The sequence below is a fragment of the Oryza glaberrima genome, chromosome 11, assembly GCF_000147395.1.
Source record: "Oryza glaberrima chromosome 11, OglaRS2, whole genome shotgun sequence".
Classification (NCBI taxonomy): domain Eukaryota; kingdom Viridiplantae; phylum Streptophyta; class Magnoliopsida; order Poales; family Poaceae; genus Oryza; species Oryza glaberrima.
In genome coordinates this window covers 9404040-9413469 of record NC_068336.1, presented here as the reverse complement: position 1 = coordinate 9413469, position 9430 = coordinate 9404040, and positions in this window count along the sequence as shown.

Below are 9430 nucleotides of genomic sequence, written 5' to 3'. Positions count from 1 at the left end.
TACGTATATCTAGAGAGAGGAGATTTCTTTTATTGGAAACAGATCCTTGAGATATATTTAATGGTTAGAAATAATAGATTCACCGCTTTATAAGTTATAACGGATGGTCAAAATTTTCTCATAATTTTTAAGATATTTTATAATTTATTAGAGTGTCACATGATGGTTTAGGAGAGTATGTAGGATGTCACGTGACGACTTGAGTACCTTCGTAGGAGTTTATGGACTTGTGCGTAGAATACAACTCGAAATAGCATATATTTTTTACAACTAATGGCTGAAATTATTAATTTGGTTTTTATCTCATGAGAGTGAAAAAAAAGAAAAAAGAAAAGAAGGGAAGGGGGACACGTACGTACGAAGTGTGTACGTCATGCACGTACTCGTACGGGATGGATCGACATAGAACGTGGCGCTTTCTAAATATAAATCTATTTGGTATTTTTTTTATGTTAGATCTAAAGGTTAAAAAATATGGTTCCACTGGATTAAATAAAAATCATAAAAATCAATGGTTAGATATTATATTTTTTCTTAGAATTTTTTTAATTTATTAGAGCGCCACTTGGAGGCCTAAGAGCATTTGTAGAGATGACATGTGGCAGTTTAGGAGCGTTTGTAAAAAGTTTAATGGACTTAATAATTGTAGAAAATCTTATTTTGTCGTTGATTTTTTTCATTGGTGTTAGAGGTACATATCACATATGTATATGTATTTCCTGCTTTACTTTTCTTTCCGTAAGTACGTGTGCACTTTTTTCCTTCTTCCTGGGAACAGTATAGGTAAACTTTGTTTGTACGTATACATGAGTTCTTTTAATAACAAATCTAATCTAACGGTTTAAAATATCGGGGCCACCAATTTAAATGAAAATCGATGGTAAGATGATATAGTGCCACGTGATAACCTAGGAGCGTTTGTAGGTGTGTCACGTGACGGCTTAGGAGTGTTTTTTACAAAGTTTAATGGACTTTTATGTTAGAGGTACAAACCACATATGTATTTCCTGCTTGTACTTTTTTTTTCCGTAAGTACGTGTGTACTTTTTTTCTTCTTCTTGGGAACAGTATAGGTAAACTTTGTTTGTGTTTAAGGTACGGACGTGCGGATATATATCATGTGTACGTATACATGAGTTCTTTTAATAACAAATCTAATCTAACGGTCTAAAATATCAGGGCCACCAATTTAAATGAAAATCGACGGTAAGATCATATAGTGCCATGTGGCAACCCAGGAGCGTTTGTAGGTGTGCCACGTGGCGGCTTAGGAACGTTTTTAGGAAGTTTAATGGACTTTTAGTATATAATAACAAGAAAAGTAGCCCACGCACATGCGCGGGCATCTTGTTTAACACGTTTAAAATTTGAGACCCACTGCGATTCTCTTTATTGATAGTAGAAAGTAATCTAATCCGTTGATCTCATTTGATCGAATGGTTTAGATCTATTTATACTACCACCCTAAATAGCAAATAGCAGTAGTTCAAACATGGAGGGACATTACTGTAAAAAAGTGCAAAAGAGGTATAATTATCATTTAGTAGTCACTAAAATTATTTTTATTCTTGTTTGGCTTATTTTGATGGAATATGAGCTATGCCAGCGCAATAAATAACCATAGATTGATCAATCTAGCCCGAAAAAATATATAAATGAAAAGGTTACCCTTAATCAATGTATTAGTAAATAACGAATGAATCAGATCGTTTCTACTGGTAATATAATAGTATCAGTAGAGAGCATCGGACCACCACTCAAAATTTTATAACAAATGTATATGTGTGAGTGATTTTTTTATTGAAATATTGTTTTTACTCTATTCTAATTTATTTGGGATTACGTTGGAAATGACTTTTTTCTAATTACCCTTGCATCATATTGTCGACGTTTGATGTCGCGATTACGGTATTTGGACAGTATGGGGATCATTGGTGCTAGGATATACGCGAGATTGAGGTAAAAGAGATGGAGACAGGGATTTTTATACAGGTTCGGGCCCCAGAATTGTCAGGTAATAACCCTACATCCTAATGGCCGAAGCCGGTATTGCTCTTATTCACCATAATCACACCAGTGCAATATTTGGGGTAGCCTATTTAACTGTTGTCGACATAGCGGTCTGAAGATCTGACTCGTAGTCGACAACAGGGTAGTCTTCCTCCTCGAATCCGTGCCCGGCGAGATCAGAGATAGCGCTTTCATCTCTCCTGACAGTATCCGGAGACACCGTAGGAGACTAGCCGTGCCTATCCCTGAAGTCGATATCTGGCGTCTTGTCTTGGCGTATGTTGGCTTGTATTGGTGTCACGCCCAGAAATTTAGCCCAAATTTCCAGACTATTTTGTGTATTAAATCCCTGTCCAGGACCAGCCAGGGTACACAAAACGACATGTAATATACAGTTCCAAACATAAATAAAGCGTAAAATACTTATAGAAGAGGCACTTAGTCCTCACACCGGAACGAAAGCAGCAGCAGCGGAAAAAAGCGATCCTAGCGGGGCTTAAGCTCCACTCCACAGGCAAAACTCAACTGAGGTCTGAGCCTTGGTGATCTAACTCCATCTTCAGCTCAGAAGCACTACACTTCTGAAAAGGAGGAATAATAGCAAGGCTGAGTACAACCACCGTACTCAGCAAGCCACACCAATGATGCAGACGTGCAAGGGGAACACAAGGACGGTTTGTGGCTATTTGCATAAAGGCGGTTGTAAAACATTTTATTGAGCAAAATAGTAAAATTGTTGAGTAATTAAAGTAGCATTAAATCTCCACTGATCAATGCTACACCACGTTGAAAAGGACCAACCAAGCCTCCTGAACTACAGTGTATTGAGTCGATTTATTAAGGTGGAACTAATCATGGTGAATCTGGTTGACCGCCCATAACTGCGGGCACGGCTATTCGAATAGTTTTACTCTAATCAGAGGTGTACAACTGTACCCACAAGACACAGCCCCATGACACGTTTCCGTACGCCGATATGCCACCACGACATACCGGAAAGAGGCTGTGACAGGACCCTTCGCATAACCCCCTCTAGCTAAGCACACCACACCTCAGGTTTCACCCCCGTCCCCAGCGGGCAACGGGCAGTCCCCTCTCGTGCCTAGGTGAATCCGAAAGCGACAGAGGCCGTCGCAGGGCCCGCCCCGCTCCATCATGCCTACCCTTTGCTAGATGCGTCGGCTAGAGGAAAGCTACACTACAAGCCCAGCCGTTGCCCACGCTGGCTTGTGGTAAGTACGAGGAATTCTTCCAGGGTTTCCCGTGAACCGGTCCTTAATTGCCATGGGTGTAGCAAAACCATGCACCCACAGCCCACCATTCAGTCGCATTTTAGTTGGGTAATTACGGCCATGAAGCATGGCCAGATGTCTCGAGCACGCAGCTCATTCTGATACTAAAAAGGTCTAATACTGCAATTATCCCATCAACTGAGCTAGTGGTAATTAACCATGGCTAAGCATATAGATCTAGCTAGGTCACATAAGTAACATCAGCTAGTCGATTTATTACCCAAGGTTGACAAAGAACGGATATCAAGTAAACATAGCACAAGCGAGTAGATAGGTAAACCCGGATCCCATGTAATTAGCAAAACATGCATATTTATTTGCAAACGGTAAAACATTTATAAATTGGGATAAACATGCTCAAGGGGAATGTGTGACTTGCCTTGCTTCTTCAAAACAATCTTCCGAACTCTTTTCCTCGCATCCGCGGACTTCTGAAACGACGGATTCTACACGCTGGCACGCAAAACGAGGAAGAACTCTAATAAAAACCAAGAAAACAGTACATAAAAACTAAACAAACATGTAGAGCTCAATTTTAGATGAATTTTGCAAGTTGAATGGCCCAATTCGGAGTTCAAATGAATTAGATATGAATTTTAGAAATTTTGAGCCATTTAAATGAATTTCTAGAATTATTAACGAATTATTGCGCAATTATTAATTATTTTCCAAAGGAAAAGGCACAGCCGCTGACGTCATCAAAGGGGAAGGGCATGCCGACAGGCGGGCCCCACACGTCAGCGGGAATAGGGGAGAGAGCACGGCGGACTCGGTCCACCGCAGCCTGGCGGCACCGTGGACCCAGACCACGGGAGTGGTCCACGGGCGGCCAAAGTACTGGCGCGGCCGAGCGGCGGCGAACGACGACGGCGGTGCGCGGCCGGACGGCGACCACCGGCAACGACACCGGCGGCGCGGGTCGGCACGCGGAGAGTGGCGGAAAGAGCGGAGGAGAGGGGATGCTCACCAAGCGGCACGGCACCAAAGGGAGGCGAGATGGTGGCGCCGCTCCTCGGGGTGGCACGGCAACGGCGGTCCGGCGGTGTTCCACGAGCGGGAACCGGCGGACGCCGACCGGAACGATCTGGGGAACAAGGAGGGAAAGTTAGGGAATAGGGAGGAGGCGGTGCAAGGCGGCAGGAAAACTCGGCCGGAAGCCGGCGACGAGGGAAGGAGCACACCTCTCACAGCGGGGAAAGGATTTCCGGCGACGAAGAGCTTGGATGAGGGGATGTCGGGCTCCCTATCGTTGCTGCGAAGCTGACGAAGGAGAGCGTGAGGTCGGAGGTCGCTCGCGGCGGCGGCGAGGTGGTGGCGGCTCGAGTTGACAAAGGAGATGGAGTTCCGGTGATGGAACAGGGAAACGGAGCGGAGACCGAGCTTGCTCGCGCGGCGACGAAGCTGGCAATGGAGGCGGCGCAGCACAGCGGCGGCGGGAGCGGCGGTGGCGCGTGGCTGGAGGCGACGGCGGCGGCGGAGAGAGGTGGTGCGCGAGGCGGCGATGTTCTGGAGGCGGAGAGGGGAAATGGAGTAGGGGCCAGGTTGCAGCATGGCGCCGCGAAGCCGACGGTGGTGGCGGATTGGTGCGGCGGTGGGTGGAGCAACGGTGGCGGGCAGCCGGAGCTCGCCGGAAAGCGGCGGTGCGCGGGAGCGGTGTGGGCAGAGCGAGGGAGAGAGTGCCAGGCTCGGGAAAAATGGGGAAATGGACGAGGGGAGCACGGAGGTCGTTTATATGGGCGCGGGGGAGGGAGATCGTGGCCGGGATGGGCGGCAACGGGGCGGCAACGGCCGGCGAGATGTAGTGGCGACGTGGGCACGTGGCGGGGGCAAATCGGCGCCGATTTTCATGGGGAGAGTGGGGGAAATGGTGGAGGAGGTGGTGGGGAACCGATTTCGTGTGGTTTGGGCGCGAGGGCGTGGGCGGGAGAGGCCGGAATCGGGGGGCGACGTGGGCGGCAACGGCCGGCCATGGCGGCTTCGGCCTGGGAAGCCGAAGGTAGAGGAAGGGCCAAACAGGTGGGGTCGTCGGGCCCACCTGTCGGGGAGGGAGAGAGGGAGGAGGACCCAGGGAGTTATTTAGACTTTGCACGAGGGGAAGGGGAAACGGGCCGACGGCCCAAGGAGAAAGGAAGGAAGAGGGGAGGGGACGGGCCGCGGGGGGGGGGGGGGGGTGGGAAGGAGGGCTTTGGGCCGAAAGTGGCCCAAAGTGAAGGAGGGGAGATTTAATTGTTTTTCTTTTTATTAAATTGGTTAAATGAACTTTGTGCTATACAAATTATTTCTCGAGCTCCGAAAATTTGCGGGAAATTTCAGAGAGTTCATTAGGGCACAGAGAATATTACTAAATATTTCCGGCCAAATGATTTTTAAGGAAAATTTCAAATTCTCCCATTATTTCACTTGATTAAATTGCTTTACTTTTATTTAATTTCTAGAAAATGAATTATTTAATGATTTTTAATCCCGAACGAAAATCGGGGCATTACAATTGGCTTGTGGCTTCGTGGCGTCTATGTTGCCCGTATCCCCTCTCCTCCTAGGGGGCCTTGTATTTATTCCCATAGGTATCCACTTGTCCAAGTAGAATTAGGAAAACCAACATGGATACAATCCGAGTAGTCCTTGTCGTTTCCATGTAGAACTCTGGTTGTCTTTCCTTATCCGGAACTCCTCCTATATTCGTAGGTTGTTTCCGTATAGGACATGGTATGTGGTGGGTCCTGCCGAGATTTAGTCAACTACTATTAGGTATGTGGTATCCATAACGCTGACAGTAGTCCCCGACTTCAATGCAAATGAGCGAGTTCATATTCTCAACCGTAGACCCTGGAGTAACTGTTATCGAGCTCACGTGACCGTTCCCGGTGAGTTTAGAGATAACGTCAGACTTACTTTATTAGTCTCGTGCGGGCACCTATAGGGTTTGTCTGAGTCAATCTCCGATGTCAACCAAGAAAGAACAGAGCATACGAGTAAGTCTCCCGTCTTGCTGTAATTGAGAATTTGGATTGAAGTCAAGAAATTTTATCTCGGCGGGTACACCATCTCTTCATTTCGTATTCCTTGTCGAGATCCACCAACCGTTCTTGAGTGATCGAGAAGGCGCAGAATCTGCGACAAAGCCTTGTCGACATTTGTCGTACTCGCCTTAGTCGATCTTGGTATAGAACCATAGAGACATGAAGCCTTCGTCAATGTCGAATAGAATTTTCCTGAAATCAATACTCAGAAAAGAATATTAGGTAGAAATAGCCCCTGAGCGAACGCTCGAAGGGTGACATGTTATAATATGTATGGAAAAATTGAAGATGAATTAAATTTACAAAGTATTGTTTTGTATATGAGCGTCTTCTCTTTTACCGACTCCTATCAGTCAGTTTGTAGAGTTATACACTCTCCCTAGCCCCCAGCCTTGTCGTTGGAGAATCGTTCTCGGAGGATAAGGCTCTTGGACCTTTGACCTGCCTCGGTTGAACAAGCACTGATCTTAGCCCCAGCCGTGAAGTTGGAAAACCCAATTTCCGATTACACGGCTTAGTTAATACGCATGGCGAGAACTCTTATACGACCAGATCTTACATGGTCTTTTGTCTCTACAGGATCCGACAAGGCCTTATCGGCTCTGGGCGTCCCCAGCCGAAGTTCCCTTAAATTCCTCGGAGGCCTTGTCAAGACGGCGTAAAGGGACAGTAGGATAGGTTTCAACGCTAGGTGTCTTTTGAGGTAAGGGATCTCTAGGTAAAACACATGGCGATATTGTGCACCTGATATCAACTTTGTTGAAGTAGAGGTAATGGGAGAATCGCTACACCTCTGGTCAAGAACCAGGTAGTAGTCGTAACTCAACCACTAGAAGTAAATGTACGAGAGATCGCTACGATTGACTGGTTGAGAACCAGTGAGTAGGTGTCTCTCGATCATTTGAAATCGTGGTGCGAGGACCGCTGCGTTATTGCTGTAGTCGTACCTCAACCATCTGAGGTTGCGGTGCGCTACGTACTGGTTCGAGGACCAGCGAATCATGTAGAATTATCTCTCGAACACCAATGGAGGTGCTAGAGTTGGTTTATTACATGTGCATCTCATGTGGCCAGCATGACTCACACACCCAACTTGTAGCATATCCGGATGTCCGTTCGCAATTATGTCGGGTGATCAAGCCGACGGCGTTCGCGCAGAATTATCCATTAACAACATTTTCTCGAGTAGTCCAGCCATGGCTGGTGCTATGAGATAGGTCGTCGGTCTTCGTTGGTAGGTTGGGCACGATGACTCTACATTTGTGGAGATCGTTCTCGACAATGCGGTGTACTTGACCCCAACCTACTCGAGTGCTCAATTGTTCCTGAAAAATATTTTCTAGGAGGCAAGACATATAGCAGATAATATCGAGTATGTATCAAAAAAGCTGCATGGATCTTCTAGTATTATCAGGACATAACGAGCAGATGTAAATATCAGGCATTATGTAAACCGTAAACGAGCATGATTTATACAGAAGAAAATAGAGCGAGCCTCCAGCGTTAGACCGTAGTTGGCCTAACATCGGAAGCACTGCACAATAGATATTGTATAAAAAACATGCTCTAGGCAAACATAATAAATTATAGATATGATAATAACGTATCGATTGGAAAAAGTGGTATGATAAATTGTATATAAAATATTGCATACCTTTGTAGATACATGCCGGATGTATCTACGGAATTAGTAGATCAACATTGTGAATTAATCTACCGAATACCTTTTGTTTGTCCGAATAGCATACATATACAAATGGATTCGGCTGATCTGTTCCTGTACGTATTCCATGTATATGCATGCGTGATGAACAAGATCGAGACTCGGACTCGGTGAACAATAATTGTCGAAACAAGATTTCGGCAATAATAAAAGGGGGTGGCTATCAAGTTAGGAAAGTGGATGGGTTTAGAAACAAGGGATTTTATACAGGTTCAGGCCTTCTTATTCAAGAAGTAATACCCTACTCCTGTCCGGGGATGACTCCGCCGAGTGTGTTATTGATTGTATGATTGGGAGAAAAGAATCGTGCCCCAAGAGGCACACGGACCCTCCTTATATAGGGGAAGGGATCCGTAATCCAAGGTACAGTCCATATCCTAACGGAATATGGGATTACAAATAAAATACAATCGTAGCCGACTAGGATCCCGGATATTTTCTTGACATACAAGTTTAGAATCTAACCCGAGTCCTCATAAAGATATTCTATCTATATTTGGTACCATATATCCGACTAAAGTATAACTGTCATGCAGATATAGGGGATCCATAATCTCCACAGTAGCCCCCGAGACCTTCGCAGTTGACGAAACAACCTTCTCGAAACAAAAACCAGTAGTCCGAGTGCTTCAATTCAACTTGCTCCAGCTTGTCGAGTACTAAAAATCAAAAACTGTGAAGGGCAAAAATAAAACATGGTGTATCGAGTAGATGCACCTAATTAGGTGTAGCCCCCGACTATGTGATTAGTTGAAAAACTAAATATATATTAAAGAACCGAGTGGTTTTATAGCGAAGCACGCATGGTACTTGAATATATCAAGGACAAAAAATATAAGAAGGGCCGAGTGACAAACCTCAAAAGGCCCAAAAATAGATATATTTGGTAGGAATCCGAGCAAGAAACTCTTAAAATGATCCACCAAACATGACAGAAAATCATGGTAATTAATGAGTCTAACAGCCTAGGCTGTGACCCTTACCATAGCCAAAATAAGCATATAACATGCTAGGAGAATGACTACTAATAAACCAGTCATCTCAAATTAACCCAACAGCTCCTGTAGCCTAAAAAAGCTTACAAAAATGGTATAACACCGTTCTGTCGGGCACCTTTTCTTGTGCATCATAATAATTCCAAAGAATTATTGAATCGCGTTAAAAAGGATTTTAATAGCATCGGGCCACATCATTGTGAGCACATATTGCCAAAGCAAAATGCGCCTAAGTCCCTAAGGATCACAACGGGCCACGCTGAAAACATAATTGGGTTGAAGTACTGTACAGGCTCAGGCCCATTAGTACTCCCGATACCCTAATAATACCGAAATGAAAAACGTCTCTTCGTCTGTCCCGCCGAGACTCTCGCCATTTTCCCCATTTCC